The sequence below is a fragment of the Saccopteryx leptura genome, chromosome 6 (genome assembly GCF_036850995.1).
Source record: "Saccopteryx leptura isolate mSacLep1 chromosome 6, mSacLep1_pri_phased_curated, whole genome shotgun sequence".
NCBI classification, from domain to species: domain Eukaryota; kingdom Metazoa; phylum Chordata; class Mammalia; order Chiroptera; family Emballonuridae; genus Saccopteryx; species Saccopteryx leptura.
The window spans coordinates 96,038,296-96,047,133 of record NC_089508.1 but is presented as its reverse complement, the minus strand read 5'-3'; the positions used below and the strand labels follow the sequence as shown (position 1 = coordinate 96,047,133).

The 8,838-nt window shown below is 35.9% G+C and overlaps 1 non-coding gene and 1 pseudogene across 1 annotated transcript; one reads left to right on the top strand and one right to left on the bottom strand.

Moving 5' to 3' along the window:
- Positions 1-376: 376 nt before the first annotated feature.
- On the bottom strand, positions 377-1,011 carry LOC136377343 (nucleoside diphosphate kinase homolog 5 pseudogene; annotated as a pseudogene).
- A 5,442-nt stretch (positions 1,012-6,453) lies between these two features.
- Positions 6,454-6,571, top strand: LOC136377932 (small nucleolar RNA SNORA28). The gene has a single exon (XR_010746535.1). It is a non-coding gene; the product is annotated as a small nucleolar RNA SNORA28 (small nucleolar RNA).
- Positions 6,572-8,838: the final 2,267 nt, after the last annotated feature.

Below are 8,838 nucleotides of genomic sequence, written 5' to 3'. Positions count from 1 at the left end.
AGTTTGAATAAACATTCTGAGAGGTTCAGAAACAAATAATGGATTAAAAAGCAATTTATACAAAAGTCTGACTATTGAAGGAACCAAACTGAATCCATTATGTCAGGTTGCATTCACAGTGTAGTTATCTTACATGCTTAGCCAAAGACAGCACACACACACACACACACACACACACACGTGCATGCATGTGCACACACACACACAATTTATAATTACCCATGCTTTACCTGGCGTTCTACTTAAAGGAATGCCCTCATATGAGTGTGTCATGAGAACAAAGTCCCCATAGCCCTCTCCTAATGCAAGCATCTTACTATAATGAGTGTGCATTTTTGTTTGTTTGTTTGTGATTTGTTCTTTGGAGGTCTTTATTTTAATTATATTCTTTTGCAATTGGAGGGTGACAAAGTTTAGGTTTGTTGGAATTATTTTTCAGCAGCCTGCTAATCAAATACAAGGATCTACTGGTTTTTGCTTACAAAGTTCTGTGAGTCTTTTAAGCAGAGTTCATATTACATATAAATTTAAATAGTCCTTAGCAGCTTGTCCAGTTGGAATGGGCTCAACAATCACTTCAGAAAACATGAATCAAATTTTTCTTTCTGCTGCAGCAAAACCATAAGTCCCATGAAGTGCATTCCTTAGGTCATCTGTGCCATAAATTGCCCTTAGACTGTCTGCGTGTGTCTCCTTAGCTATTAAGCTATTACTTGGTCCCAAAAATTCCTTCCAGTAAGAGATGGCTTGATGTCTACCTAATATCATGGCAACAAGTGGTCCTGAACTCATGTAAGCTATTAAATTGGTGAAAAACATTTTCCCATACTGTTCCACATAAAAGTTGCTACATCGCTCAGGGCTGAGATGTAGTTGTCTTCTCTAAATGATGGTGAATCTAGATCTGAGAATAATATTTTGTATCTCCTTTCCTTTGCCAACAATATCTGGTTTGATAATGGCCAGAGTTTTTTCTACATATATCTGAGGTGGGGGCATTGATATTTCCATTCTGGCTTTTCGAGGTACAATTTAAGAGATTCTTGACATGTATCAACTGCAGTGTAGTTGCGTGTAGTCCTCCCATGATGAGTGTGCTTTTTTGTGATTAAAAATGCACATTCCTATTCAAGATGGCTCTTAAAAATGTATGTAACTTATTTTATCTAATGCCTAATCAAGGAAATAGCTATTTGCTGCTATAGTGAAAGACAAATTGGTTGTTTGGGACTGATGGAGAGAAGGTATAATACTCACACTTTGTGGGCTATTGAAGAGCTTTTCAAAGGTCATTTTAATTTTGAAACCCAAATTCAATCTAAGCTATTACTTCACTCTGATAATACCCTACTCCAAATACCTAACCATAATGTTAAGAAATTGGTTATTTAAGCAGGCACAAGCCAATGCCATTGGAAAATACCTAATGCATAGGTAACATAAATCATAGCCGATCTTGTTTTTTTAATGTACTGCCAAAGCAAAATAGTAAAATAGCAGCAACAACAAACTGTTGTTTGCTATCTTCTTATTTCAACTCCTCCTGGTCTGCTTTGTACAGAGCTCATTTGTTTGATATACTACTCACAAAAATTAGGATATATTTCAAAATGAATATGAAGTGATAAAATATCCCTTAGTTTTTGTGAGCTGTATATTAATAGCATAGCTCTCAAACACATAAAATACACACATTTTAGTTTAACTGAATAGTTCTGTCCCAAATGACTTAAAAATCCATTGAAAATTAGTTAGAAAATTTAAAAGATAAGCATGTAGTCAAAAAAATTACTGCTGAAAAAAATCATGACTCTTATAAGGAAAGTTATGAGCCAAAGAGTTAGTCTCTCTGGCTGGTTTCATAAAGTAAGAAGAAACATGCAGCAGGGCCTGCTAGAAGGTGAACTGTTTCATGTCTGCGTGACTCTAGTATCAGGACCTTCACTATAATCATCAAGAGTCCCTGCCAGTAAAGACAGACAAAGGATTTCATGTAAATAAAGAAATGATTCATTGGCATGGTTTAATCCATACTATATAATGGATTATAGAATCCATACATATTTCCGTGTTGACTCAAGCATAATCATATTCAACAGATTAGGAAAAATATATTTATTTTTATATTATTTTTCACTAAAGAATTGAAAAAAAAAACCCTTAGGTAGTTTTGTCTAAGATAATGAGCTCATTGTGAGTTCAGTCTCAATATCTCCTGTTTTTGCAACATCTAAGCTCTCCACATCTTTTGTCTATTGCCACATTGTTCCTTATACCACTCAAGTCTGTGAGTGGGGAATCACTTTTGCTTACTAAGACCATTATTTTTATTTGCACTTTTAAAACATCCATTTGCAATGACTGAATGTTCACTTTATATATCAAACACTTAATAACTGTTTTGCTAAAGAGAAGTTTTGTTTCTTCTAAATAAACTCTAAAATCTAGTCAATTCCTGCTACCCCAAGAATGGCTCTAAGTCTTTCTCTGACAAATTGTATGTTCTTCACTTCATGTCATTATGTTTTTTGGTCCCAATGCACTATTGAGAAGAGATTATATTCCATCCTATCAACCAGATGAAAAATTCTTGATAGAATCTGAACAATATAACTGCATAAATATCTACCTACCTTTAGCATCTTGTGAAAATATAGCTTACTATCTCGTATCTAGTATTCTGTGAGCTGTTGTTACATTTACAACAGAAGAATGCATCAGAGGGAAACAGAAAAATAAAGCCATTATAAAAGTTAAGAATATTTATAAGGAGAAGTTGAATATATTCTTTGCCTGAGTTAAATTCTCTTTGGGCTTTTTACTTATATTATTTATAAGTAAAATTTTGACCCCCAAATCACTATTATTTATAATAAAGAAAATAGTCATTGAGAAAAGGAAATCAGAAAGTATAAAAAAATTTCAATGCCATCTGCTACAATCAAGAAATCTTTGGCATTTTAGAATCTTTATTAATAATCTTAAGTCGGATGCAAAATATATTTCCAAAACTTGGTTGCATATTTATACACTAGTAATGAACAGGAAACTACAAAATAATCCCATTCACAGGTGCATCAACAATAATAAAATACACAGGAGTAAATTTAACCAAGGATGTAAAAAACCCTGTATTTATTGGGTTGGGGAATAAGTTCGTAGCGTTTTTACCGAAGACTTTTATTTAAACAAAAAACAATAATTATATCAATAAGTTAATCAATTATATATTCGCCGTTGCTGTTTACAACCTCTTCCCACCTCTCGACCAATTTGTTGACGCCGTTCTGCCAAAAATCGCCTGGTCTGGTGTCAAAGAAATTGTTGAGCCAGTTTTTAAGGACCTCTTTGTTATCGAAGGTAACGCCCTTCATATGGTTTGACAGGGAGCGGAAAAGATGGTAATCGGTTGGTGCAAGGTCCAGAGAATACGGCGGATGCTGAAGGACCTCCCGTTCGAGCTCTTGGAGTGCGGCTTTGACGACTTGTGCAACATGGGGCCTGGCGTTGTCGTGAAGGAGTATGATTTGACCATGTCAATCAGGTCTTTTCAGTCGAATAGCCTCATTCACGCAGTGTACCTGGGCAATGTAGAGCTCCTTGTTGACTGTGGCATTCTTTTCGAGCATTTCCCAGTCCTTCATCGAATTCAGAAGGCCTTCCACTGCGGCACGTGCCATCGACGTCAAAGTCGCCATTTTTGAACTTTGCAAACCATTTCCGTGCTGTAGACTCGCCTATGACACCTTCTCCATACACGTCGCAAATGTCCCAGGCTGCTTCGGCAGCTTTTTGACCTCGATGAAAAGCAAAGAAGAGCAGGTGTTGAAAATGTTGATTTTTGCCTCCTGGGTATTCCATTTCTAAGCCTCAAAACTAATAAAAAATTAGTTTTGAGGCTTAGAAATGGAATACCCAGGAGGCAAAAATCAACATTTTCAACTGTATTATTCCATACGTAGGTGGGACATAATAGTGAAACTAAGAGACATTTATAAGAGTGTGGTGGTTACGGGGGGGGGGAGGGGGGAATGGGAGAGGGATAGGGGGTGGGGAGGGGCACAAAGAAAACAAGATAGAAGGTGACAGAGGACAATCTGACTTTGGGTGGTGGGTATGCAACATAATTGAACGACAAGATAACCTGGACTTGTTATCTTTGAATATATGTATCCTGATTTATTGATGTCACCCCATTAAAAAAATAAAATTATATATAAAAAAAAAAAAAAAAAAAAAAAAAAAAAACTATGAACAAAAAAAAAAAAAAAAAAAAACTAATAAAAAATTAAATAACTCAAAAATACAATTAACATAGTTTTGTAGAGCAGAAAGAGTTTTATCGAATGAATACTTACCCTTTGCCAAACAGCAAACAAATCTTGTAAAATAAAAGAAAATATAAAAACGCTACGAACTTATTCTCCAACCCAATAGAAATTTATAAGACACTGAAGAAAATGAAGAAGATACGAACAAGTGGAAGCACTTACCATGTTCATGGTTATGAAGAATTAACATCATTAAATGTCCATACTACCCTGAACAATCTATAGAGTCAATGCAATTCTAATTAAGACACCGATGGCATATTTCACAGAACTATATAGAAAATATATTCCAAAAACTTACATGGAACCACAAAAGAACTTGAATAGCCACAATATTGAGAAAGAATGACAAAGTTGGAGGAATACCTGATATCAAACTATACTACAAGGCCATAGTAATCAAAACAGTATGGTACTGGCATAAAAACATGTATATAGATCAATGGAACAGAACAGAGAGCCAGAAATAAATCCACACCTTTATGATCAATTAATATTTGATAAAGGAAGCAAAAATATACAGCAGGGTAGAGATAGTGTATTCCATAAATGATGTTGGAAAATTTAGACAGATACTAGCAAAAAAACCCCAAAAAACAAAAAAAACAAAAAACAAACAAACAAAAAACTATACCACCTTCTTTCATTATACACAGAAAAAACCTCCAAATAGTTTAAACACTTAAATGTTAGACTCAAAACTATAAAAATCCTAGAAGAAAATATAGGCAGTATAATGTCAGTTATTTCTTGCAGCAATTTTTTGTTGATATATCTCCTTGGGAAAGAAAGCAAATGAAAAAATAAACAAACAGAAATACATCAATCTAAAAAGTTTTTGTACAGCAAAGGAAACCATCAACAAAAATGAAAAACAATCCACCAAATGGAAGAATGATATATCTAATAAGGTTTAATATACAAAATTAATAAAGAACTTTTTAAACTCAACACCAGAAAAAAACAAACAACCCAATTAAAAGATAGGCAAAGGACCTGAATAGACACTTCTCCAAAGAAGACATACAAGTGGTCAATAGACATGAAAAGAGACTTGACCCTGGTGGGTTTGCTCAGTGGATAGATTATTGGCCCAGGGAGCAGACATTCCAAGTTTGATCCCTGATTAGTGCACACATGAGAAGCAATTACTTGCTTTCTCTTCTCCTCCCTCTCCCCCTTCTTGCTCTTCTCTCTTCTTGCAGCCAGTGGCTCAATTGGTTCGAATGTCAGTCCCAGGCACTGAGGATAGATCAGTTGATTTGAAGATTGGCCTTAGACGGGGGTTGTTGGGTGGATCCTTGTCAGGCTGCATATGAGAGTCTGTCTTTCTATCTCTCCTCCTCTTGCTTAAAAAAAGATGTTCAACCCTGGCTGGTTGGCACAGTGGTAGAGCATTGGCCCAGCCTATGGAAGTCCTGGGTTTGATTCCTGCCCTGGGCACACAGGAAAAGCACCCAACTGCTTCTCCACCCTTCCTTCTCTCCTTTCTCTCTATATCTTTCTTTCCCTCCTGCAACCAAGGCTTTATTGGAGCAAAGTTGGCCCAGGCATGGAGGATGATTCCATGGCCTCCACCTCAGGTGCTAGAATGGCTCCTGTTGTAATAGAGCAGTGTCCCAGATGGGCAGAGCATCACCCCCTAGTTGACTTGCAGGGTGGATCCCAGTTGGATGTATGCAAGAGTCTGTCTCTCTGTCTCCCTGCTTCTCACTTCAGAAAAATATAAAACAAAACAAAACAAAAAAACATGCTCAATGTCATTAATTATAAGAGAAAAAAGTTAAAACTACAATGAGATATTACCTCACAACTGTCAGAATGGCTATCATCAATAAATCAACAAGCAATAAATGTTGGAGAGGATGTTAGAAAAGGGAACCCTTATGCACCATTAGTGGGAATGCAGATTGGTATAAGCCCTGTGGAAAGCAGTATAAAGTTACCTCAGAAAATTCAAAATGTAACTGTCTTATGAACCAGTGATTCCACTTCTAGGAATGTACCTGAAGAAACCTGAAACACTAAATCAAAAGAATATATGCACCCCTATGGTTACTGCAGTGTTATTTACAATAGCCAAGGTTTGGAAGCAGCCCAAGGGCCCATCAGTAGATGAATGGATAAAAAAGCTGTGGTACACAAAACTGACACAGTTTGACCTTGCTATAGTAACAAAGTCTAACCTATCTGGGTGCTCTCTCCTAGATGAGACAAGCCCTTATGTAGATTTAGACAATGAAAAAAAAAAAAAGCGGTGGTACACTAATACAATGTAATACTATTCGGCTGTAAAAAAGAAGGAACTCTTACCTTTTGCAACAGTGTGAATGGATCTGGAGAGCAGTATGCTAAGTGAAAGCAGCCAGTCAGAGAAAGACATGTATTATATGATTTCCCTTATATGTGGAATCTAATGAAAAATATAAACTAACAAACAAAATAGAAACAGAGTCATAGATACAGAAAACAGATTGACAGCTGTCAGAGGGGAGGAAGTTTGGGGAAGTTGAGTGAAAAAGGTAAAGGAATTAAGGAAAATACCCCTCATATGCACAGACAATAGTATGGTAATTACCACAGAGAGAGAGGGAGGTAAAAGAGGGTAGAGGGGGATAAATGGTGATAGAAAGAGACTTGACTTGGGATGGTGATCACACAATACAGTATATAGAGGATGTGTTATAGAATTGTACACCTAAAACTAATGTCACCCCAATAAATTCAATACAAAATTTTAAAAAGAATCTTAAATCTCTAAGGAATAGATTTATAATGTTAAAGTTTTCTGTAGCATTCAGGTCTCAGAAATATTTCCCAGTAGGTTAGTTCTGTCTTCCCATTTTTATTCTATTCCTAGGGGACAGTCACATAAAAAATGTGCAGTAAGTCATATTTCTAACTGGGCTTTCTGTTGCTTTTTGACATTGAATACACAGCAATGCCTTGATAATGAAACTTGTACAACTGAATTTCTGGACCTGAGGTAGGGAGGGAAGATAGAGTTTTCCTATGTCAAAGAGTAGGTATGCTTGGACCAACGATAGAATGGGATCAAGCCCAGATGTCACATGTAGTCCAAAGTCATTCACAAACTCCTTGAGTCAAAAAGGTAGAAAGTTAAAGCCTGACATAAAAGCTACTCGAATGATCCCACCAAATATTAATATTTGTTTTGTGGTCAGCAAGACCCTTACTTCTTCTTCACCTTTTTTAATTAATATATTTTTATTAATTTTAATGGGGTGACATGAATAAATCAGGATATATATGTTCAAGGAAAACATCTCCAGGTTATCTTGTCATTCAATTATGTTGCCTACTCATCACCCAAAGTCAAATTGTCCTCTGTCACCTTCTATCTGGTTTTCTTTGTGCCTCTCCCCTCCCACTCTCCCTCCCTCTCCTCCCCCCCCCCCCCGTAACCACCAAACTCTTGTCTATGTCTCTTAGTCTCGTTTTTATGTCCCACTTATGTATGGAATCATGCAGTTCTTAGTTTTTTCTGATTTACTTATTTCACTCCATTTAATGTTATCAAGATCCATCCATTCTGTTGTAAATGATTCAAAGTCATCATTTCTTATGGCTGAGTAGTATTCCATAGTGTATATGTGCCACTTCTTCTTTTTTCATTCATCTATTGAAGGGTGTTTTGGTTGTTTCCGTGTCTTGGCCACTGTGAACAATGCTGCAATGAACATGGAGCTGCATGTGTCTTTATGTTCTTCATCTTTTGAGTGAGATAGATCACAGGGCAATTTTCACTGCTGCAAATCTTGCATGATAGCAAAGCTGCCATTAGTTGGTGAAATTCAGCAACTTCTGTAATCACATTGTATGTTACAGAACTCTCTTTATGCTAGGTCCAATTATTGTCAAGTACTCATTTTCTTTATATCTTTGAATTAATACTACTAAGGAAAAATATGACAGACTTAATGACATATGCATATTTCTATTACTCTAGTTCCTATAACATCTCAATGGAGCAAGATTGCTAAAAGATGGTATGTTGTATAAATCATTATTATTAAGTGACAATTATTAAAGATTTTAAAGGTATGCAATGTTAAACAAGGAATGTTCACTTTCTAAATAATTTGAGGAACAAAATTGTTCTAAATATAATTTCCAAATATTTTTTACCATATTGAGGATAATCTTCTTTGAAGAATATTCACTCTGACTTCAATATTAATTTTCAGCAACCTGCTATTCTAAAAAAATAAAATCAAACTTCAATTAAGAAACAAGAACCTGTGGAGATGAGAGTGTTGGGTGATAAATGTTTCCCCATTTCCTTTCCACTCCAACAAGGAGGAAGTGAGCGAATCTCCAAAGCTGAGCTTTTTGGAGTGAGATTTTTCTCACAACCCCAAACCTAATTATCAGTGTGTTTTATCAGCAGAGATTCTCAAGGTACTGCTTATTCAAAGTGACCGGCTAGGCATCCCAGGTCTTGAGAATGAACAAATAAATAACTTTGCTGAATGTTGCTGAATAT